General features: G+C 41.3%; 1 long non-coding RNA gene across 1 annotated transcript in view; it reads left to right on the top strand.

The window, feature by feature from the left end:
• Positions 1-25,502, top strand: part of LOC122489176 — a 96,915-nt gene extending 71,413 nt beyond the window's left edge. Inside the window, exons 4-5 of the long non-coding RNA XR_006298851.1 lie at positions 4,050-4,140; positions 25,431-25,502. This is a non-coding gene — a long non-coding RNA (uncharacterized LOC122489176). The remainder of the gene's footprint in view (positions 1-4,049; positions 4,141-25,430) is intronic.
• The last annotated feature ends 463 nt before the right edge of the window (positions 25,503-25,965 follow it).

Genomic DNA, 25,965 nt, shown 5'->3' with positions numbered 1-25,965 from the left:
CTCAGACACTGAACCGACTGAGCCACCCAGGTGCCCCATAATTTAAACATTTCTCTGCCTGACTTATTTCACTTAGCATAATGCCTTCCAGTTCCATCCACATTGCTGCAAATGGCTTGATTTCATTCTTTCTCATCGCCAAGTAGTATTCCATATATATATAAACCACAATTTCTTTATCCATTTGTCAGTTGATGGACATTTGGGCTCTTCCCATAATTTGGCTATCGTTGAAAGCACTGCTATAAACATGGGGGTACCTGTGCCCCTATGCATATGGGATATATGTGCACTCCTGTATCCTTTGGATAAATTCCTAGTAGTGCTATTGCCTGGTCACAGGATAGTTCTATGTTTAATTAAGTCAGTCAGAGAAAGACATATCATATGTTTTCACTCATATATAGATCTTGAGAAACTTAACAGAAGACCGTGGGGGAAGGGTAGGGGAAAAAATAGCTGCAAACAGGGAGGGAGGGAGGCAAGCCACAAGAGACTCTTAAATACAGAGAACAAACTGAGGGTTGATGGGGGTTGGGAGAGAGGGGAAAATGGGTGATGGGCATTGAGGAGGGCTCAACCTGTTAGGATGAGCATTGGGTGTTGTATGGAAGCAATAAACCATGGGAATCTACCCCCAAAACCAAGAGCACACTTCACAGAGTGTACGTTAGCCAATTTGGACAATAAATTATAATTTAAAAAATTAAAAATTAAAAAAAATTTAAACACTTCTAATTCATATTCTGAAGAGTGATATTTCTATGTCACTAAAGATACCAAGATGATGTTAATATTGGATGTAACAGCCTGATAAGACACTATCCTTGGCTGGAATCGATGCTGACTGTATTTCAAGGGAGGTTTACAGTCAGGTGATAAAATGTTTACAGGCCTAAACACAGCAATAGCAGAAAAATTCTGATTCATCCATCCACCCACTCGTTCATTCATTATGATAAGGGGTCTCCAAGGATTTGTTTTTGGTCCCCTGAGAGCTCTGTTTCTCACAGTTGTCTCTATCCACCTGTTCCCTCCAGTGCCTCTCTGAGTGATCTTTTAAGTAAATATCTCAGGCTTGTATATACATCAAAGTCTCAACAGTCTAGTGTTATAGAATGTCATATGTGGGTTGAAGGATGAGATTTGGGGGCCCAGATTGATAAAAGGGGATGGCCAGTGTCATATCAGTTAGCTGCAGATCGGAGGTAGATTCCTAAAGTCTCATTCTCATGCAGATTCCTCCAGCAAAACTTCTTGTGTTCATTAGGGAACAAACATGGGTACAGTGTCGCCTTGTAAAGTCAGTGCTTACATCCAAGGTCAATGCTGGGGGTCTGTGCATATCCCATAGAACTGTTTGAGTTTAAATAGCTCTTTCAGGATCAGGAGGCCCCATATCCCACTTGGATGTTTCCTCTAATACGAGTGGGAAACAGAAGTTTTGTCCAAGGGGTTTCCTGTGGAGAGAAAAACATGGTCACCGAATCACTGGGTTTTAGCACCATTTTAAAGAGAGCTGGGGGGTTGGGTCATATGCTTAAAGAATAATTGAAAATACTTGAGGCTCTCTGCACCAGATGATCTCACAGGCCTTTCCAGCCTTACCTCTGTGGCTATGGCTCACCGGACAATGCCAATGCCTTGGGATGACTTCAAACCATGTCTTTTCAATGACAGCCTGAGTTCACAGGACCTCCCTGTGACAGCAGCCAAGTGATCTGGCCCGGGTTTTTGTTCCATGCCTGAACTCATTCTTTGCTGATAAAGTTATACCCATTCTGTTGCCAGGTTCCGCACCCTGCAGTTCTCCCAGGGATCCCACAGCTGGCTATGGCTCGCACTCAGTGCTGCTCTATTGGAGCTGTTATGTGGAACCCTGGTACCCCAACCAAGGCTTGTATATCTCTACCTGCTCCTCCCTGAAAATTGGGCCTCCAAGGAAATTAGCAAGGATGTCAAATTTTGTTCTGAGGTTGCATGTGCTCAAATCACAAAGCGATGTTTTCTCCCTACATTTATTACATGAAAGGTTTTGTGTCCAAAGAATTGTTCTGGGAAGCTTCTTTCCTGTCACCCCTTCCTTCGTCCTGATATACCTCTTCTGCAGCACATAACACACGGCAGCCAAGTGGAAGGAAGCTGACTGCGTCTTAGAAGGTGTAGCTCCAACCCTGCCATCAGCCATCTGCTTGCATTTAGGCAAGTCTTTAACATCTTTTTGAGTTGCAGTGTCCTCATAACAAGCTGAAGAACGTCCATCTACCAAGTGGGAAATATGTGTCATAAGAGAATTTGGAAAAATATTTTACAGGGCTATCTATGAGCCGACCAGCACAAGTACAGAGCTGTGTGAAAGTTAAAAATGTCATTGCTGTTCATTTGGTCCTTCCTTTCTCCTCCTCTCTATTTTGTCTTTTGTTGATTTCTCTTAATCATTCAACTTGCTTGAATGAACGAATCGCAACTATGCCTTGGGAACTATGATAGGTCCTGGGGCTTTCTTTAAATAGCTGATGATCCCATGGAAGACACAGCAGACTAGACATTACCTGTTGAAGACCCCAATGAAGATGTCTGTATGCGCTTCGTCATCATCATCAAAGACTTCCTGGATGAGTTGATCTTTCACGGGAGGAGTGAAGGAACATAAAATGCAGGCGAAGATGGCAAGTTTAAGAAGCAAGCAAGCCTACCTCCATCAACAGGGGACCATGTGTACAGAAGCTCGGGGGTAAAATAGCTTTGAGGATTTGGGAATGTGAACCGGCTCCTTATTGCTGCAGCACATTGGAGTGGTGAAGACCAGGGGGGCGGCAAGAGGCTAGAATGGCACTCAGGGCCCTTTCCAGTCACAGGGAAAATCTCGGGCTTTGTCCAGGGCTTGAGCAAACAGCGATCTGTCGCTGCTCACGGTGACTGTCTCAAGAGAGATTGAGTCGGTGCCGTGGATGTGTGCAGACACGCGGGTCGTGGGGACCAGTCGCTATACAATAGTTTCTATTTTGAGATCATCCAGATTTGCAACCTCCCACCCCCATATATATACATTAACTGGTTGGGCCATGTCCTTCAGCATGATTTAAGTTTTAATCCATCTCAAAATGGGAGTAATTCGAGTTGCTAAAAATCGGTAGGTGTTCAGGGGTCTGACTCGAATGATTGATGGGATTAAAATCCAAATGCGAGGAAACGGAACGCCACACTCTAAAACCACAAGCACGATGGCCATTAAATTGGACGTGGCAGGGCAGTTTTGTAGTCATTATGTGATGGACCAAAAAGGTACGGCAACGGAGATTGTCATTCCGTGGTATTTATTTTAAAAAACTGAAGGAAGAGCACCTGGGTGGCTCAGTCAGTTGAGCATCATTCTCTTGACTTCGGCTCAGGTCATGATCCCCAGGGTTGCGGGATCAAGCCCTGTGTTGGGCTCCGTGCTGAGTGTGGAGCCCTCTTGAGAGTCTCTCTCTCTCATCCTCTGCCCCTCCCCCCCCCGACTCCTGCTCACATGCTGTCTCGAAAATGAAAATAAATAAGTACATAAATAAAATAAAGGCTTGTGACTTTTATTAAAAATTTTCAGTCCCTGTTTCTGTAACTTGGTGGTGGTATTAACAGTGTTTTATGGACCCAGGCAGTAAAGGTTCCTGATGTGCTCTGTCCTTATAGACTCTCTGGTCTTCCTTCTCCTTCGCAAACCCCCTCTCCCTCCCCCTCCTCCTTTTGCTCTTTTTTGCAAGTAATCGTTTTTTCTTTCTTTTTTTCTTTTTCCCCATGCAACCTTTGGCACTGATTTTGTCAGGCCTTCAGAAATCATTTCAAAGTCTCTTCTTGCTTATTTTTGGAGACAGAGTTTCACCCCAGGGGAATTAGTTTCCTGACCTCTCCCGGTTGCTAATAACTAACACACCCACTTGAACCCACATCTATGCAATTATGGTTTACCCATAATCTTTGGAAATTAGTTAAAATTACTTAAAAATATTTGTCTTCTATTTACGTGGGAATAACAACCTAGGTTCACTTCCTGGTGTTTTCTCCTTCAGGTTAAACTGAACCATTTCTTTTTTGCTTCATGCTCAAGGAGACCTGTGACACCTAATTTTAAGACTTTGCTAACCAGACACCCATGTAGAGGTACGTAACGATTTTTCATTTGAGACCAGTACCCATGTAGTTAGAAGCATCTTTTACTTCTCAGGAAAGCAATTAGTAGTAACATTAAATCCAAAGGTCCTTTTTATTTTTCTTTTTTAATAACAAGAGTTTTTACCGTGCTCTTTCTGTTTGAAACTACACTCAGTGCTCTGCAATTTATGTTTTAGCTTCCATAATGTTAGCGAGATATTAATATATGCATGAAGAGTTGCAGTGAACGTAATTACAGTGGCAAAGTGATAAACACAAAGCTATTCTGCCTGGTAATATTATGTATTTAACAGGTTTATTTGTTCAACAGTTTTAACTTTAATTATGTTTTGCCATTTGGGATTTTTAGACATGTAGCCATCATAGCCCTTCTCTGGCTATTAGTCTAAGAAGATTGCATTCGTTATAAAAATAATCTGTATTTGTTTATTTAATTTTTTTTTCATAATGCCTTACAAGTAAACCAAAAAATGACAACTTTCTTTGCTGCTGGTGTTCTGTGCCTCATTTGGATGCTAAACACATAGGTTTCCATTCCTACGTGTCGCAGGGGAAGGTGCCGAATCGGGTTCTGGCCCCAGGCCTGCGGGGTCTCAGGAGCTGTGCTGGCTTCTCTCACACAGACTTGGCGTTCGGTGTTAGGTGTCCCCCGACGCTGGCTCCAGAGCACACTGGGACAGTCCAGTGCTTTGGGAAGCACACTAACGAAACATGAACAGGCAACATGGCCCGTAGCTGATGGATGGTTGCAGAGGTCCAGCCTTCCTAACGGCTAGGGTAGGCCTTCTGTGCTCAGCCACAGCAGAATAGTCTCCCTGCAGTTCGCCCCTGCGGGCAGCGAAGAGGAGATTGGAGTACCCCCCAACGGGGTGAATTTGTAGGAATGTAATGGACCCACGTCACGTCACTGAAGTTGCGAGAAACGTACTGGTTTCTGTTTTGCAAATTGACCAGTATATGTTGTGCTCGTTATTTTGGTGCTGCTGCAGAATGCAGCGTATGCTTCAGGACCAGACGCCTTTTTCTGCCCCAGATGACTGTTCAGGCACCTTCCTCGGCTGAGACAAATTATTTCTGCAGTAAAGTCTTTCGATAAAAGCAGGTTTTTTTCCCCTGTCTGGCCTCATGGCACATTTTACTTGGCTTGCATCGTGTTGTCGCTGGAGGTGTAATGTACCTGCAGTCAGGTGCACAGATCTTGGGTGTACAGTGTGACAAATCACACTCGTGTGTGTGGCCATGCCTCTCAGGATGTGGAGCAGCAGGATACCCCACGAGCCTCTCTCATGTCTCCCTCTCAGGACTCCACCCTTCCCCCACGTAGCGTGCACAGAGGTATTTATTTAGGTTTTGATAAAAAGCAGATTTAAGGTTAAAGAGATAGTGACAACTTCCTGATGACATATCGTTATTAATTTTATTATTTGGGCATCACGTGTTTAAGTACAGTTGTTCATCCCTGATAAATACAACTGCAAAGCACCGTGTGCCAGAGGAGACAAAAGTTCTTCCTCATTCACTCATTAAACAAACATTCATTGTCATACGTAAAATGCATTAGTTGCAGGAAATAGATTAAAAACCAAAAAAAAAAAAAAACCACCCAAAACAGAAAAGCAAACAAAAATGCACCACAGACCTTGCCCTGTAGGGTTCTGTAGTTATGATCCTTTGGCTGTTATTTTAACCACGGTTGCAAACGTGTGTGTGTGTCACATACACATACACATATTCACACACAGACATGCACCCACACACACACTTGAAGTTATTTATTTTACTCCTTTTCTCCTCGTACATAAAACTCAAAGAAACAGAGACACACACACACACACACACACACACGCACACACACACACACACACAAAGGAAGATCAGATGATATGGTCAGTATGTTGGATGAGCCAGGTCAGTGGCTTCCATGAGGTCAAAAGCATTCTTCTGCTCCTGGTAGATTTACTCTGGTGTCTTGGGGATGCATCTTGTTGCCTTAGGACCAGCTTCTCCCTCTTCAGCTTGGTACTTCATCTGGACCACAAGCTTGGTTCTTGCTGACCTGTCTCCTGGAGTGAGTTTCCATTGTCTCTTGGTCCACACTCTGAACCCGACACACCGTCTCCTCAGACGAGTCTGGCTGCTGGCACCCGTGTTGGTTACACCTCACTGCTCCTTCGACAAAAGTAAAGTTCCAATTGTGGGCCTTTGCTGTAACAAGATTCCCTTGGCATAAATATTTGCATTTATAATCAGTTTTTCCATGTCCCTTGATTCCACCAGAAAATACAACATTTTCTTTGTAAATTCTCTTTCCTTGGAAATTTCCATGGAATTCTCTTGAAGGATTTCTTTAGGACTTACCAGGTTGGTAAGTCAATGATTATTTTTTTTGGTCTTGAATTGAGTTTTGTCTTTTAATACCCTTGAAGTAGGATGCTCGATGGTAGAACTCCTGTTATGAGAACATGGACCTTTAATATGGCCAGCAATCCCCAATTACTAACACACACACACACACACACACACACACACATGCTCATGCTTATGTACACCTAATGGCTTTACAACTTTTGCAATAGTTGTTTAGCTATTAATTATTCTTTCAATTTTAAAGTGGAGATAGGACCCCACCATGAACTTCTCAAGCTTTTTCCCTTCACAAATTTAGCTTCAGTTTGAAAGGAAATGTAATTGATGAAGCCCTTGCTGTGTATCATGAGTTACGGGTATCTAGCATGGATTAAAAGGAAAGAAACAATAAAATATCATAGGAATGTGTGTGTGTGTGTGTGTGTGTGTGTGTGTATACATGAAGAAAAGCATCAGTCTGGACTTGGAGTGTTTACTCTACCAAAGCTTTGTTATTCTCTTTCCTGTTTGTACCAGTTTGAATTATTTGGCTCTGTTTGGTTCTATGGCAGGATATTTAGTTTCGGAATAGAAGAAATTGAAGCTTATTCATATACATGCAAGAATACCATGCTCATTCAATCATATAGAGATAGAAAGAGTAATCCAATGGAAATAATTTCTTCCCCCTATTCTTGTGCTTTTCCTAAGCTTTTAGGGTATGAGGGTATGATCTACTTCTGCCTGTGGTATCATCTTAGACTTTTTGATACTCTAGAGGATACTCCACAGCTGAGCCTACAAAATGACGACTTCCTTCTTGTTGGTGGCACTCTGTCATTGCTGATGTCATAGCTCGCCCTTCTTCCATATGTGGGAGGTGTATCATGTATGGGGTATACCTGGTGCATAAAAAACACCATGCTGATCACTTATTCATCTCACCTTTGAGCCTTCTTTTTGGAAAATAGGTATTCTATGAGAAATAGAATAGAATTTCAAAACCTAGCAAAATAATACACAATGATTAAGAAAAACTACGTGTTGGTGGAAAGTCCATTCTTGCTTAATTTTGTAAAATGTAGAATTTGCTTCTGGCATTGGGTTGGTATTTTGTAGAACATAACAGAGCCATAGATATTGCCTTCATGTGTCTTCAAAATCTTCTTTTAGAAGCCGGATGTCTTGGGGTGCCCGGGTGGCTCAGTCAGTTGAGTGTCTGACTTCAGCTCAGGTCATGATCTCACAGTTCGTCAGTTTGAGCCCCACATAAGGCTCTCTGCTGTCGGCACAGAGCCCACGTTGGACCCCCTGCCCACCCCCTGGCCCTCCTCCGCTTGCTCTCTCTCTCTGTCTTGAAAATAAATAAAAACATTTTATAGTGAAACACAAATCCATAAAACCAAGAAAAGTTTTCAGGAAACTATAGAATGTCATCATTTTTGTGTTTTGCACCATCCAACACGTGCAGTGTGTATTTCCGGGTACGACAAGCATGCAGACAGTATCACCAATTCCTTAAAAGGCTGCCGAGTGTATGAGATTCATGAGCAATAATGACCAGACAAAACTCGTTACTTTTGTGCTCAAGTCTTAGCATTTTAACTCAATACAGCTTGGTTTGCCCTAAATGGTTTTGCATGTCCTGGTTAAAATTAGAAAGAGCATGAAAGTGATTTGAGTGGATTCCTACAAAATAATGTTAATATAAGTCCCTCCCACTGGTAACTAATTGATATTATAAGCAGAAAGTATATTTATACTATCAAAACTAAAAATATTATCCAACGAGTTTTTACTGAGTAAATTTGGCTTAGTTGGCTGACTTCAAAGTTGAGTCTAAAGGAAGCGAAAGGTTACATCCTTCAGATCAAATAACACAGGTCATGCCTATGAATAAAATGAAGTATGTTGACTTGATGGCATTGACCTTATAACAAGTTAATAATGAAAAACTGGCTGTATCTAGAATTTAGCAGCTCTTAATAATAGAGTTATTATTAACTTGTTAATAATATGTTCATTCATATATTTTATCTTAAACACAATTACCAGTCTCATTATTCTCAGATAAAACAATGAGCTTTTGAGAAAGCTACATGGCATTGTCCAGAATTAAAGAAAGATTTTGAACATCATAAGCAGATAACCAAAAGCATATCCACACTTCATAAGTTACTCTGTGCCCTTAAGGTCCAAAAACTTAAGGCAAATTTATGTTACAGAATCAACACACAGTTTCATTGTAGAAATTACTTTCAATTTTTGAGTAACGTATTTAAAGTATCATGTTCTCAGAAATGTATATTTTTAAAAAGATAAACAGTCACTGGCTTAACTGTTTCCAATTATTCCTGTGACTGCTTGGAAGTTTATCCATATGGTTTTCCACATTACCATTTGATGTTTAGACATGAGATTATTGGAATAATTCTGTGAAAAAGCATAGACAGCTGGACTTTTGGGAAGAGTAACTAAGGGATTTATAAGGTAGATAAAAAGTAAACATGGCCTGAATCTCCACACAATCCCAACACATTCCTGTCTCCTTTGAATTTTTTTTTTTTAGTGTTCATTTATTTTTGAGAGAGAGGGAGAGAGAGAGCACAAATGGGGTGGGGGTGCAGAGAGAGAGAGGGAGAGAGAGACACACAGAATCCGAAGCAGGCTCCAGGCTCTGAGCTTCAGCACAGAGCCCAACGTGGGGCTCGAACCCACAAGGTGTGAAATCATGACCTGAGTTGAAGTCAGACGCTTAACCGACTGAGCCACCCAGGAGCCCTGATTCCTGTCTTCTTTGTAGGGCTGAGGACACTTAGGGAATCTGGGGGCAGTGGCCTGTGTCCACAGTTGTTGGTTTGTCTAGCTCTGTTAAACATGAGTTGTCAGTCTGGAATGTCAGTCTGGAATGTCAGTGTTCAGGAAGCAGTCATTGTGTAAGAGACATACAAAAGGTGGGATAGTCAGGGTCCGGTTGCAGGTGGTCGGGATGTTGAACCACCATCCCAAATCCCTGGCTTTGCATGGTGAGGGATGTTGGGAACAGCACAGCCAGGTGGAAATGGTCTCTGGAAGCAAGCTCAAGTCCCCATTTTATCCCTTATAGGTTCTCCGACTTTGGGCAAGGCATTTAACCACTCTGAATCTTGTTTTATTCATGTTTAAAACAGGAATAGTAATGGTCTTGTCTCTTAGGATGACTAGAGAAATGAAATGAAATTTATGCTTATAAATGTTTAGCAGTATGTCTTTTATATGATAAAGACGCCAATAAATGGTAGCTATTATATTATAGCTACCCATTATGTTTTCCTGCATAGGCTATATAAAGCCTTTATGTATTTGTTCAGAGGTATGTATGTCCACAGCTTAGCTTGACATGATTTTATGTAATTAGTAGTTGCCAGCACATTTATTAGGGAGGGATTGGCCAATAAATAACATGAAATTGACCTTTGGGAAGATCTTTTGAAAATTCACCCATGGCTGAGATTTAGAGAAACATAACCAACAACCTACCTAACCATCATAGGTAAAGTCATGCCGTTAGGTATTAAGGAAGGAGCGTTGCTGGTATGGAGCCTTTCAGTATAACTTCGATACCATATACACTAGAGGATTCCCTGTAGTTATGTGATCAAATGAAGGGTAGAATAACACAGGGTTCGTTTGATACTCAACAGAATCTAGGAGAATAAGGAGTAAGAAACTCAAATTGTATGAGAAGTTTAACCAAATATAACATAGACCTGTTTTCTGATATAATGGACCTAATTTTCTTTTATGCTGGGTCATCACATCACTGGGTCAACTTAGGCACTTAGGAATTTGACTCATGTAGATAATGGCCCTCTTACAGGTAGTATGCATTTATAATGCGAACTGCTTGGGATCTTTCTGCGTACCATGTGTTGTCCCAGAGAAGGTCATGAACTACCACCAATTTATGAATATTATTTCATATTCATAAGGCATAAAATTTTTTTGAGAAGCTTGTTAGCTAGAATATGAAAATTTAGCCAATGAAAGAACCAAGGATCTAAAAGATCCGCTCAGATTTATAAAACCAATCATCGTAAATCATCGTAAATCTGTTTGCTTTGGTCAGATAGTCCATTTTGGACAAAGCGGAGTGTACCTATATTTACATCCAGCGCATAAGTGTTCCAAAATTTCAAGTTGAGTTGATTTACCTGTTTGTTTCCCCAAATTTCTTGCTGAAGCAATTTCTGACTATGACCAAAACTGCAAACATGTAAGTATTGAAGTAGGACCACATGCTGTTTTCACCCAACTTAAAGCAGGAAGTGTTGGCAAGGATAGAAAATCCTTCTTGGATGGTTTCCCATTGGCTTCCAAAGGGAGTAGATAAGCAATGTATGAATACCCAAACATTTGGGTTTTTTTTTTAATCTTCACTACATCCTTACACAAACTTTAAAAATCCTATCCACCCCTCATTTATCTACACAATATATTTGGAAACAATAAAGGAAAATCAATGAGGCATTGAGTTGGCAGGTTCGTGGAACCTGAATTCAGTGTTTGACTTTGAAAAATAGGGCTGTAGCAGAGCTGCTGAGATATCCCACTGGGAGGGGAAGCCGATGGTAAGCCGGGAGAATGTGCTGCCCTGGGTGTCTTTGGAATTGGTAGTACTCAGGTTTGTGGATGCAAATCCAGAGCAACATACCATTCGTTACTCATCCGGAACTCAGTCATCTGAGCTGATAAGGTGCATGCCACACAAGCACAAAGGAGCTACAATCCAAGATTTACTGTAGGGACTGCGTAATATGTAGGTACCTGCCAATGCTACTTGGGATGATTAGCAAGCCTGTAACAGCAGAAACATGAAATAAGTAAAGTGACAGTATAAAACCTGTAGTAGGCATTTACCGAATTCATAAGTATTCTGAGAGAGAGGGACGGGGGGATGTTGGCATTAGATTCAAATACAAGAGGTTTTCTCTTTATACAGTCTTTCTGTTCATTAGATGAAATACACATTTTTAGGTACCTGGATCTTTTTTTTTTTCATGATTTTTTAACTTCATGGTATCTCAACCCTTGTCTTTTTTTTCAGTTTATTTATTTATTTTGAGAGAGACAGTGTGTGTGTCGGGGGGGGAGAGGGGTCGAGAGAGGGAGAGAGAGGGAGAGAGAGCTCCGCGCTGTCAGCACACAGCCCAGTGCAAGGCACGAACCCCTGAACCATGAGATCATGACCTGAGCTGAAATCAGGAGTCGGATGCTTAACCCACTGAGCCGCCCAGGGGCCACTAAGTGCCTGGATCTTAAAGAAAGAGGAGATTCTATAGCCTTAGGTTGTGCTTCACAGAAAGGCGATGGGCCAGCCGTATTCTAGACCTAATAGACCAGAGGTTTGCTTTTTTCCCCTAAATGCAAGAATTCTGTCTACGAATCCATCCCCAAAAATCTATTTGTTTCTTAAGTTAGACACTTAGTGATCTCCTGCATATTCAGGTCTAAAATTTTTGTTAATTATATTTCTTGATTGCTACCTTTATGCCTACATTTAATTTTTCTGGCAAAAATGATACATTGGCCTTGCAATAAAGATTGTAATATTACATGGGCACCTGGGTGGCTCAGTTGAGCGTCACACTCTTGATTTTGGCTCAGGTCATGATCCCAGCGTCTTGGGATGGACTCCTGCATCTGGCTTCATACTGAGAGTAGAGCCTGTAAGAGTCTCTCTCTCTCTCTCTCTCTCTTTCTCTCCCTGCCCTCTCCCCAGCTCACTTGCTCTCTCTCTCTAAAACAAAAAAAAAAAATTAAGTTAAAAAAGATTGTAATATAGATTTTGGATTAATAGAATGGATACTGACATGCTTTTTGGTTATTTGTTACTGAACTGATTCTGAAGGTACAAATGCTGTTTATTTCACTCCATATTCTTTTGAACTTTACTATAGTTATACCCTATATTACCCATAGTATAAGTTTTTGGGTAATTGTATGGCTACTCGTTAGTACTTTTCTGACCTCAAGCAGACCTATTAAGCACAGAGAACTCTAAAAAGATCTCTCTGCTTTCAACAATAGCCAAATTATGGAAAGAGCCTAAATGTCCATCAAATGAAGAATGGATAAAAGAAATTGTGGTTTATATACACAATGAAATACTACGTGGCCATGAGAAAGAATGAAATATGGCCTTTTGTAGCAACGTGGATGGAACTGGAGAGTGTTATGCTAATAAGTCATACAGAGAAAGACAGATACCATATGTTTTCACTCTTATGTGGATCCTGAGAAACTTAAGACCATGGGGGAGGGGAAGAAAAAAAAAAGAGGTTAGAGAGGGAGGGAGCCAAAACATAAGAGACTCTTAAAAACTGAGAACAATCTGAGGGTTGATGGGGCGTGGGAGGGAGGGGACGGTGGGTGATGGGCATTGAGGAGGGCACCTGTTGGGATGAGCACTGGGTGTTGTATAGAAACCAATTTGACAATAAATTTCATATTAAAAAGAATAAAAAATAAAAATAAAGAGATCTCTCTGAATTGCTTTACAATGAAATGAATTAATGGTGAGACAGTTAAATAGAAAACATTTTTAAAAGTACCTGTGAATTAATACACCATTGGTATTTCTTAGGCATTGGAACGTCTGTATTTGTAGCTGTTTTCTTATGCACTCATGGAAAATGAAATGGGATTTCCCTAGTTTTATAAGCAGAAGGATGTATTTTATTAATTTACCTAACCGTCATTTATTGAGGAAATGCCATTGCCAGTGTATGAAACAGAGAGAGCCCATGCTATCTTGGAGATTATATCCCAGTGGGAGAGAGAGAAAATAAATGTGTCACAGGCATAATAATTTCATATCCAGACAAGTTCTATGAAGGAAGTCAAACAGGGTAATATGTTAGAGTTTAATGTGGTAAAGGGAAAACTTTTAGAAAGGGGAATGTGAGAAAAGGCTCTGGGGTTATGAATTTAAACTGAGACAAGAATGAGGAGGGGCGCTGGGCGACCCAGTCAGTCAAGTGTCCAACTTTGGCTCAGGTCATGATTTCGAGGTTCATGAGTTCAAGCCCAATGTCGGGCTCTGTACTGACAGCTCAGAGCTTGGAGCCTGCTTCAGATTCTGTGTCTCCCTCTCTCTCTGCCCCTCCCCTGCTCAGGCTCTGTCTCTCAAAAATGAATGAACGCTAAGGGGAAAAAAAAAAAGAAAGAAAGAAAGAGGAAAAGCCAACATACGAAGATGCTGGGAATTATCACCGTGAAATCTGAGACTGGAATGTGCTTCGCAGATACAAAAACAGGGACACGTTAATAAAACACCGCGCCCCGAGGTGAGTTCTTCTGTGAATCACAGCGGCAGCCTTCCCTACACTGGCTTGGTGGAATTCTGCCCTCCCCGGGTCCTAGAGAAGGTTCTCTGTGAGGTCACCGTGCAGGGACCGTGGAGGTAAATACCCGAGCCCCTTTCTGTTTGCCCGGGGTACACGCTAGCTCACATTTATCTGTTTCCTGGGCAGTTAGACGTTGCCATACGACTGACTCGTACCAAGAGGGTGTGGATGGAACCGGCAAGTGTCCACGCAGTTCCCGTCCTCTTTCCCCACGTGTTTGCAGAATTCAGATAACTGTGAGGCCCCAAGGAGGGCAGGTCCACACGGTAGACCCTGCCTGAATCCCTACGTAGCCACATGCAAGGCGACCCGCCTGTCGGCAAGACTTCTTTCGGACCAAACGTAGGTCCTCCACTTCTGTCTCGTTAAGTCCCCACGTGTCTCAAAGCGGCTGGCATTGTGCCAACTCACCCAGCAGACCTACTACGTCTCCTTCTGTGTGGACACCCTCCGTGTTCTCCCATTCTGACTACGTCTCCTGCCATACGACCCCCAAATTACTTTCTGCTGCCCAAACGTCTGCATCACCCAATTCAGAATGAATGACTAGCAGCTTTCAGAGGCCAAGGGCCCACAAAACGGGAAGCTGTCAGCGAGTGGCCACTATCGCAGGGTATGAGATATGGTTCTTAAAGATAGTTTATTACTATACCTGAGATATCTCAGGTATCTCAGGAGAGTGGGGGCAGAATCCACAAGTGTGATGCTTTGTTCCCTGCACGGCTGAAGGCATACTTTGGGCCAGCTTCTAGAAAAGCTTCCAGAATCGCAAGTGTCAGGCTCTTTCTTAGTTTAGGGGCTTAAGGTGTGCCTGATTTGGCACCTTGAGAATGAAAGAGAGTGCAAGGTACATCTTGCTCAAATTGAAATCTTCCCGATGTAAAATATGAATTATCTTTAATTTTTAAAAAGTCATGCTTTCCTCCTCCTTTTTAAAAAAATTTAAAAATGTTTTTTATTTATTTTTGAGAGAGAGAGAGAGAGAGCGAGTGAGAGAGAGAGACAGAGACAGAGAGGGGAGAGGGAGACACAGAATCCGAAGCAGGCTTCAGGCTCTGAGCTGTCAGCACAGAGCCTGATGCAAGGCTCGAACTCAGAGCCGTGAGATCATGACCTGAGCCAAAGTCAGATGCTCACCCAACTGAGTCACCCAGGCACCCCCCCTCCCCCTTCTTACATATGGGCCCTCCCTTTCAGACAAGGCTCTCATCTTCATTTATTAGTGTCCTTCCATCTGTCCTCAAGTGACAAGTGATTTAATGCTTACAATAAAAGTCATTACAACTTCCATGGTGAATGGTGGGAAATTACATTGAGAGTGGTAATAAACTATCTTTAGGAACCATATAAGGGGAGAGAGGCTGAAAATTCAGTTGCAGACACATGAGTGAAGCATTAGGGAAGGACTTCCTCTCCCTGACTGGTGCACGATGCAGAGAAGGAAAGGTGGTTTTTCTTTGAAGACCTTCCCCTTCTCGTCTCCTGATTTGGTGTCTGAAGGACTTTAGAGGCACCAAGTGCAAGTTGTCACTCTTCCGTGGATGGGTTAAAAATCCACGGCTGAGAAAGTTGGGGGGAAATATGGGCTTTAAAGCCAAGCAGGTCAGACTAATTTGGGCCACTTTGTATTTCCACGTCCAGATCTCATCTCTCTCCGTGGTTGATAATACAGTTCACTGCACAGGGTTGTTGTGATGTAAGCTATAAAGTGATTGGCAAATAATAACAATCACAATGGCAATTAAACTAACAAGGAAATGAATAAAATGATGAAATTGACTGAGTGCTTGGGTGCACCGAGCCCTGCTCTCATTACTAAATGTGCCCTCTCACAAGTATCCTTGATGGGGAACTGCCATCTCTTTTTCACAAAGGAAGAAATAAAGGAACAAAGATTATGTAACTTGCCTAAGGTGGCATTCTAAATAAGTACGAATTCCTGCTACCTTCCTAGAAATTGATACTGTTTTTGTGACTCTGTCTGGCCCCCTCTCCTTTTACTTTAAATACTCTGCTTGCCTGGAGTTTAGACTGAAGAATTTGGGTGCTCGCTATCTGTCCATCAAGAAGAATCAGATAAAAACAGTCCATTTGAGTATATTTAGTCTGTCAGGAAAGAAAAAGGATATGAAAGAAGTCAAATAAAACCTAAATAAATGGAGAGACATACTGTGTTCATGGACTGGAATACTCAGCATAGTAAAGATGTCAGTTCTCCCCAGCATGATTTATAGATTGAACCTAATTTCTATTAATATCCCTGCGAGGTTGTTGTGGACATAGACAAGCTTATTCTTAAAACTTTATGTGGAAAGACACAGGACCGAGTAAGCTGAAATTATTTTGAAAAGGAAGAATGAGGTGGGAAGGGTCACTCTATCTTACTCTGTAGCCACAATAGCAAGACAATATGGATTGGCAGAGGGATAGACTCATGTATCCATGGATCAAATTAGAGAACCCAAAAATAGACCTACAAGAAATGTACTCAGCTGATTTCTGACAACAGTCCAAAAGATGGTCAATGGAGGAAAACTAGCTCTTCCTACAAATAGTGCCAGAGCAATTGGACATCCAGAAGAAAAAAAAAAATGACCTTAGCCTCAACCTCACACCTTGTGAAAAAATTAATTCTACATGGACAACAGGCTTAAATTTAACATTTAAAACTATAAAACTTTGAGAAAAAATAGGAGACAGTCTTTGAGAACTAGACAGGCACAGAGTTGTTAGATTCCATGGAAGGGAAAAAAACTGATAAATTGGATCCCATTGAAATTGAAGAACATGGGGCACCTGGCTAGCTCAGTGGAGTGTGTGACTCTTTTTTTTTTTTAATTTACATCCAAATTAGTAGGCATATAGGGCAACAATGATTTCAGGAGTAGATTCCTTAGTGCCCTTTACCCATTTAGCCCATCCCCCCTCCCCCAACCCCTCCGGTAACCCTCAGTTTGTTCTCCATATTTATGAGTCTCGTCTGTTTTGTCCCCCTCCCTGTTTTTATATTATTTTTGCTTCCCTTCCCTTATGTTCATCTGGTTTGTCTCTTAAACTCCTCATATGAGTGAAGTCATATGATTTTTGTCTTTCTCTGACTAATTTCACTTGGCATAATACCTTCCAGTTCCATCCACGTAGTTGCAAATGGCAAGATTTCATTCTTTTTGATTGCCAAGTAATACTCCATTGTATATATATACCACATCTTCTTTATCCATTCAGCCAACCATGGACATTCGAGCTCTTTCCATACTTTGGCTATTGTCAGTAGTGCTGCTATAAACATGGGGGTGCATGTGTCCCTTCAAAACAGCACACCTGTTTCCTGTGGATAAATGCCTAGTAGTGCAATTCCTGGGTCATAGGGTAGTTCTATTTTTAGTTTTTTGAGGAACCTTCATACTGTTTTCCAGAGTGGCTATACCAGCTTGCATTCTGACCAATAATGCAAAAGAGATCCTCTTTCTCCACATCCTCATCAACATCTGTTGTTGCCTGAGTTGTTAATATTAGTCATTCTGACAGGTGTCAGGTGGTATCTCATTGTGTTTTTGATTTGTATTTCCCTGATGATGAGTGATTCTGAGCATTTTTTCATGTGTCAGTTGGCCATCTGGATGTCTTCTTTGGAGAAGTGTCTATTCATGTTTTTTGCCCATTTCTTCACTGGAGTATTTGGTTTTTGGGTGTTGAGTTTGATAAGTTCTTTATAGATTTTGGATCCTAACCCTTTATCTGATATGTCATTTGCAAATATCTCCTCCCATTCTGTCGGTTGCCTTTTAGTTTTGCTGATTGTTTCCTTCGCTTTATTTTGATGAGGTCCCAGTAGTTCATTTTTGCTTTTGTTTCCCTTGCCTCTGGAGACGTGTTGAGTAAGCGGTTGCTGCAGCCAAGATCAACGAGGTTTTTGCCTGCTTTCTCCTCGAGGATTTTGATGGCTTCCTGTCTTACATTGAGGTCTTTCATCCATTTTGAGTTTATTTTTGTGTATGGTGTAAGAAAGTGGTCCAGGTTCACTCTTCTGCATGTCGCTGTCCAGTTTTCCCAGCACCACTTGCTAAAGAGACTGTCTTTATTCCATTGGATATTCCTTCCTGCTTTGTCAAAGATTAGGTGACCATACATTTGTAGGTCCATGTCTGGGTTCTCTATTCTGTTCCATTGATCTGAGTGTCTGTTCTCGTGCCAGTACCATACTGTCTTGATGATTACAGCTGTGTAGTGTAGCTTGAAGTCTGGGATTGTGATGCCTCCTGCTTTGGTTTTCTTTTTCAAGATCGCTTTGGCTAATCGGGGTCTTTTCTGGTTCCATACAAATGTTAGGATTATTTGTTCTAGCTCTGTGAAGAATGCTGGTATTACTTTGATAGGGATTGCATTGAATATGTCGATTGCTTTGTGTAAGATCGACATTTTAACAATATTTGTTCTTCCTATCCAGGAGCATGGGATCTTTTTCCATTTTTTTTTGTGTCTTCTTCAATTTCTTTCATCAGCTTTCTATAGTTTTCAGTGTATAGATTTTTCACCTCTTTGGTGAGATTTATTCCTAGGTATTTTATGGTTTTTGTGCAACTGTAAATGGGATCAATTCCTTGATTTCTCTTTCTGTTGCTTCATTGGTGTATAGGAATGCAACCGATTTCTGTGCATTGATTTTATATCCTGCAACTTTGCTGAATTCATGAATCAATTCTAGAAGTTTTTTGGTGGAATCTTTTGGGTTTTCCATATAGAGTATCATGTCATCTGAGAAGAGTGAAAGTTTGACCTCCTCCTGGCTGATTTGGATGCCTTGGAGTGTGTGACTCTTGATCACAGGGTTGTGAGTTCAAGACCCACATTGGGTGTCAAAACTACTTAAAATATTTAAAAAAAAAAAGTGAAACACAAAACAAAGCAAAACTTTAGCATTGTGAATGACCCCGTGAGGAGGATGGAAAGACGAGCAACAGACAGGGAGAAAATGTTTGCAGAGCACATATCTGACAAATGAAGAATGTCTAGAATACATTAAAAACTCTCCAAACTAAGCAGTCTAATTAGAAAACACATAAAAGGTACGGACAGACTATTCACCTAAGATGTACAATTGGCAACGGAGCACATGAAAAGGTGCTCAACATCTTTAGCTGTTAGGGCAATGCAAATTAGCACCGCAATGAAAGATCACTGCACACTCAGCAGAATGGCTAAGATAAAAAAAAAAAGTGAAAACCGCAAAAATCTGGTGAAGATGTGGAGAAACTGGACCTCTTGTGAATTGCTGGTGGGCATGTAACATGGTACCATCACTGAAAAGACTATGGACGTTTCTTACAAAACTATAAGTGTAACTACCATCTGACCTGGCAAGTGCACTCGTGAGCATTAGTTAAACTTATGTTCATGTAAAAACCTGTCCACAGATGTTGAGAGTGGCTTTATTTATAATAACCTTAAACTGGAAGTAACTTGAAGGTCCTGCAGTGGGCAAATGGTTTCACAAAATGAGACACATTCTTGCTGTGGAATACTACTTAGCAATAAAAAAGAATAAAATATTGATACACATGAAAATTTAGATGGATTTCAAGGGAATTATTCTGGGTGAATAGAGGCCAATCTCAAAACAATTACATACATAAAAAACAATTCTATTTTTATTTTACTCTCAAAATGACAATATGATACAGAGACTATAATAGCAGTGGCCAGTTGTTAAGTCAGGAGGATAGTGTATTACTACAGAGGGATGATAGCAGAATTGATCTTCATGGTAGAAGAACAGTCCATATCTTGACTTTGGTGGTGATTACATGAATCTACATCTGTGAGAAAAGTGCATACAGGTACACTCACGTGCATGTACCGCTTGAAATCTGAATAACATCTGCAGATTGGGCAAGTGCCCGTTTCCTGGTTTTGATACTATACCATAGTTATGGAAGAAATTACCGCTCAGCAATTGAGTGGTGGGTACATGAGACCTCTCTGTACTGTTTTTGCAACTTCCTATGAATCAATGGTATTTTTCCAAAATAAACAGTTAATATGTAATTTTTAAATAGAAAAAAATACTAGCATGTAGAAATAAATCCAACAGTAGATATACAATTCATGACAAAAGTTATGATTTAATAATGCTCAAAAGAGGAAGCCGAAATAATAGAGGATATACTGTGCTTTAACAGGGGGAAGTTCCAACGTCATCATAAAGAAGGGAATTTTCCTACAATTAATCCATACATTCAATGCCATTGCTATTAGATTATTAATGAGCCTTCTCATGGAACTCAATTTATTGAAAAATTCTGACAGAAAGTATAAAGTTATTGCATATATTATAAAGACTATGGGGCACCTGGGTGGCTTGGTTGGTTAAGCATCTGACTTTAGCTCACATCATGATGTCACCATTCATGGGTTCAAGCCCCATGTCAGGCTCTGCACTGACAGCTCAGAGCCTGGAGCCTGCTTTGGATTCTATGTCTCTCTCTCTCTCTCTCTCTCTCTCTCTCTCTGTGCCCTCCCCCTTCACCCTCTGTTTCTCTCTCTCAAAAATAAATAAACATTAAAACATTTTTTAAATAAATACTATAATATCTAGACTTTTATGGTGAACATTTCACAACACATACATTAAATTACTATGTTATACACCTAAGACTAATACAATGTTATATGTCAGTTGTATTTCAATTTAAAAAGAGTTATTAAGAAGCTATAATCATTACAAGTATAGTTCAGGAATAGAAAAAAGTATTAATAGAACAGCATAGAGAAAGCAGAAAAAGAGCATAGAAACTCAAGGAGTATTATCAAGTATTGGAGAAAAGAGAGACTATTCAATACACGGTGTTAGGCCAACTTCCTGTTCACATGGAAAAGACAACATGCAGTCTCTTTCATACACTATTCATTAATGAAGATCAATGACCAAATATGAAAAACAAAACTATAAAAATGTTACAAAAACAGTAAAAAACCAAACCCAAATCGTTCATTATATTTGAGTTGGGAGAAATTTCTTATAGAAAACATGAATAGCACAACATCCAAAAGGAAAGATTGATATATTTGATTACATTAGAATTGAAAATTTCTATTTGGCAAAAGGCACATGAAACAAAGCACAAATGGGTGTAAATATTGCCATCCATAGGAACAAACAAACAACAGGGGTTAGTACCCTGAATTGGTAAATAAATCCTACAAATACAAAGAAAGAAAATCCAGTAGAAAAAAATAGCAATTAATGATGGAGGAAATCAAAATTACCAAATGAACATATGAAAAGATACTCAACTTTTCTACCAATCAGGGAAGTGCAAACAAACACATGAAAACAATGGCATATTATTTTAAACGGGCAAAACAGATACTACATCTGGCAATAACACGTCATGGTGAGCATAGCAGGAATAAAAGATTCCTCTACAAAGGGCTGCAAATTTGCTTAATTTCCGCAGGTGCCATTCTGATTCTTTATAGGAGTAGCACCACCTACGATTGTACCATTCATGGCAACACTGCCCATACGTCGCTGTAGATAAGTGAAATCAGTACCGCCATTTTGAAAAGCAACGTAGTTATATTAAAAAAAGATCAAGATCACGTACCCCAAATGACTCAATCATTCTACTCCTAGATATTCTCCCTCTTGAAAGTCCAGCATATGCTCACAGAAAGTCATAACGTGATGGTTATTGCATTGCTGTTTCTAAGAGCCAACAAACCAAAAATCTAAACAAAAAAGACAGGATACTTGATCTAGGTTTATAACTATAATCATACACAAATCTCAAAAACATATCATTAAAAAGAGAAGTTAACTGCAAAAAACATATAAGATGTCAAATATGTCATGTTGAAGACTCAGAAACATCTGGGTAGGTAGATGATAGATGGACAGATAGATGGACAGACTGACAGGTACACAGTATGAGCACAGAAATGTAGATGGGAGTTATGTGCATCAATGTCAAGATAATCATCCAGGGAACAAGGGTTAGAAAATGGGAAGGAGTAAGTTCTGAGCTGGGACTCTAATGTTTTCTGCCTTTAAATGATCCAAAGGAAATAAGATAAAACACGTTAACATCCGTTTAGTCTCAGGGTTAGGTACACAGATACCTATTACTTTATATTTACGCATTTAAAATATCTAATACGTTGAAATAATTCTGAAAGAAAGAAGAAAAAGCAAGTGAGCAAGAAAGAGGTAATTGACTGGTAGAGATTTTATAAGTAATAAACCTGTGCCTTCCCCACAGCTGTTTTATTTTATTTTTCAATCTCCTGTAGCAGCAATCTGGAGAATGAAATGTTCCTCAGCGAGGATTCAATGGGAGGTGGAGGAGGTGACAAGTCTAAGTGACAGGTGGGGGGGGGGGGGGACGTGTCGCACACAAGCCTCCTTAGTTGTGTGTGCACCCCAGGGTCAGGACAGCCGGGATGTTGCTGGGATTTTGAACAGAAGTCAACTTGGCAGAATTGTAAAAGCAGTTCCCTCTGGCTGGTAAACATATTCAGGAGCCCTCACACCTGCCTACTCAGGACTTTTCCTTACGGGCTCGTGAAGGTCAGCGGGACGGGCAGTACAGCCCATCTCCTCACACCCATGACAGCTTGGAAAAACATGCCAAGTGTGGCCGTCAACATCTCCTTCAAACCACCACTGAGTTTGACACAATGAAAGATTTTTTTTTTCTTCTTCTTCTCAGCAGTTACGGGGAAAAAAAAAAAATCCTACATAAAATGATTAAATTCCCAAATATTTCCAGACTATTTGTGAACTTGCACCCAAGCTGCTTCTCTTCTTTTCTTTTTTTTCCCTTTCCAGACTTGTGTTCGTTGTCCGCTCCCCTTTCCAAACAGCAAACAGACACTTTATCTGGCTTGTAGGACAATTCCTTCTTAAACACAAGAGCAAACATTTTTAGCTCCGTCCCTAGGTCTGTCAGCTTAGGGAGAACTTTGGAATCAATTGAGCCTCTGTTGTTCCACCTATAAAATGGATTACAAAATAGATTGCTACGTCAATGAGGGTTAGACCAAATGACTTAGGACGGTATAGCGAACTTAATGTATATCTGCTGTTCTTAATTGTGAGGATAATCGCGATACTAATTGTCAGAGACATCAGTAACCGAAAGAAAAATAGCATTGTAAACAAAGGAGTGGGAATGGGATACAAGAAATTTTGGTAAGAAAAGCAATGGTCCCTTGACAAAACAACACTCTAGATATTTTTTAGGGGCGCCTGCGTGGCTCAGTCAGTTATCTGACTTCGGCTCAGGTCATGGTCTCCTGATTCGTGAGTTCAAGCCCTGCCTTGCTCTGCACTGAGAGTGTGGAGCCTGCTTGGGTGGGAGTCTCTTTCTCCCTCTCTCTCTGTCCCTCCCCCACTCATGGTTTTTTTCTCTCTCTCTCTCTCAAAATAAATAAATTAAAAAAAAATTTTAAGTGTCTGGGAAGCTTGAATCAGCAAAATGATGGTTGAAGCATGGTCTCTGGAACCAGATCACCTGGCCTCAAATGTCTTTTATACCATCTTGAACAATTTATTCTATTACTCTGTGCCTCAGTTTCCCCCTAGGGTTGTTGTGCGATACAGGAATGAGTTAATAGATGAAATCCTTAGAGTAGCTCCGGACACATCTATATACTGTGACGGTCTTTTTTATTTAATTTCTTTTAATGTTTATTTTTGAGAGAAAGAGACAGAATGAGAATGGGGGAGGGGCAGACAGAGAAGGACACATAGAATCCAAAGCAAGCTCCAGGCTCTGAGCTGTCAGCACAAAGCCCGACACGGGGCTTGAACTCAGGATCCTTGAGACCTTGACCTGAACAGAAGCCGGAGGCTTAACCGACTGGGCCACCCAGGCGCCCCTGTGATGGTCTTTTTTTTTTTTTTTTTAATTTTTTTTTTCAACGTTTATTTATTTTTGGGACAGAGAGAGACAGAGCATGAACGGGGGAGGGGCAGAGAGAGAGGGAGACACAGAATCGGAAACAGGCTCCAGGCTCCGAGCCATCAGCCCAGAGCCCGACGCGGGGCTCGAACTCCCGGACCGCGAGATCATGACCTGGCTGAAGTCGGACGCTCAACCAACGGCGCCACCCAGGCGCCCCTGTGATGGTCTTTTTGATGTGCCAACTTGGCCAGGCTACACTTGCCAGTTTTTCAAATAAACACGAATCTAGGTCTTGGAGAGACACCATTAAAGTTCATAATCAGCTGATTTTAAGTGAGGGAGCTAATCCTAGAAAATCTGGTGGGCTCAAGTCCATCAGTTGAAAGCTTTAAAAGCAGAACTGAAGCTTTCCTGAAGAAAAAGAAATCAAATCCTCCCATAAAACGTCCACGTCTGCTCACATCCAGGCGCCCCAGCCTGCCTTTCTTGGTGGCATGCCCTGGGGGGCGGGGGGGTGCAGGAAGGGTGGTCAGACTTGCCTAGCCAGCCCCCATGGCGACATATGCCAATTCCTTGCAGTAAACCTCTCATATACATGTCTAATGGTTCTGCTTTCCTGACTGAACTCTTCCTGATACATGTGCACAGTGCTGTAAAATAAAGCACTACGAAATAAATCACGATCATTTTAGGTTTGAGGTTTACCAGTGTTGGCAGAAGAGAACATAACGTTTAGTTAGGAAAAGGAAAGGATGTCGAACATTATTTGGAGGACAGGTAGCTCCTGGATACTGATAATGAGATACCTAAATTCTCCTGCCGTCACAAGACCCAGGAGTAGACCCCTGCCACCCTCAGTCCGTCCTGGCCTCTCTGGACGCCCCCTCCTTGCAACTGAGGCCCCCTGGGAATGATGACTGTTCCTCACAGCACCCTCAGGACTATCTCCGTGCCTTGAGAAAGAGTGATGCATTTTTCTGCCAATTACAAAGCGTCCATTTTCCCCCCCTTTTAATATAACTGTAAAGACTTTAAGACTTCTGAGAAGAAATCCATCTTGCCTCTTTATACAAAGAGCCGATTATGACTGGGGCCGGGATGGCCCAGGAGCCTGGTTGTCGGGGGGCCTCGTCTGTCAGAGTATGTTTGACTACTTGAAGTTTGAAAATAAATGATCCTTGAATTCACCAAAGCATTTGAAAGAATGCACTCCGTAGGAAAAGGAGATCCTTCTGATATGGAGCCACTTTCCAGGTTGGTCAAATGTGAGACGGTGGAAGTGTGGTTTGACAGCCAGTTTAATTCCACTTGGCTCTGTGTGTGTGTGTGTGTGTGTGTGTTGGGGTGCGGGCCTGTGTGTCTACATGTGCACGTGTTTGCGTATACGCGTGTGTGTGGCGATAGGATTCTGTCCTCCGTCAGCGGTCGCTTTTTTTCCTTCCGTGTGATATTCTTTTACCTCTTTGGCATTTCTCCATAGTAACATTTTCCCCACTCAATGCAGTTGTTGACGACTGGCTCAGTACGATGCCTCCACTGAAGGCAAGAGGAGAGACCAGGTGAACTCAGGCCTACTTCTATTTGTGCAAATGTCGTGATGAGATCTGTAAATACCTTCTCCTTTGTGCCTATACAGTAAAACCTTGGGTTGCGAGTAACGTGTTCTTCGAGTGTTCCGTGAGGCGAGCAAACCTTTCCAATACATTTTTTTTAATATCATTTTTTTTTTCAACGTTTATTTATTTTTGGGACAGAGAGAGACAGAGCATGAACGGGGGAGGGGCAGAGAGAGAGGGAGACACAGAATCGGAAACAGGCTCCAGGCTCTGAGCCATCAGCCCAGAGCCCGACACGGGGCTCGAAGTCACGGACCGCGAGATCGTGACCTGGCTGAAGTCGGACGCTTAACCGACTGCGCTACCCAGGCGCCCCTCCAATACATTTTAACTTCAAAAACGAGCGATGTCTTGCAATGACTGGTATGTGACGCTGAATGTCACATGATCACGACTGAGCCAATGGTGCTTGAAATGCGCTTTGATATACAAGTGCTTTGGATTACAAGCGTGTTTCTGGAATGAATTATGCTCGCAAACCCAGCTTTTGTTTACATTGTTAGACTAGTTTTTGAATAGAGAGATTGAATTCCAATGAAATATCATTTTTAGCAA

The sequence above is a fragment of the Prionailurus bengalensis genome, chromosome B2 (assembly GCF_016509475.1).
Source record: "Prionailurus bengalensis isolate Pbe53 chromosome B2, Fcat_Pben_1.1_paternal_pri, whole genome shotgun sequence".
Taxonomy (NCBI): domain Eukaryota; kingdom Metazoa; phylum Chordata; class Mammalia; order Carnivora; family Felidae; genus Prionailurus; species Prionailurus bengalensis.
Note: the sequence above shows the minus strand (reverse complement) of the source record. Positions and strands in the feature narration are given on the sequence as shown.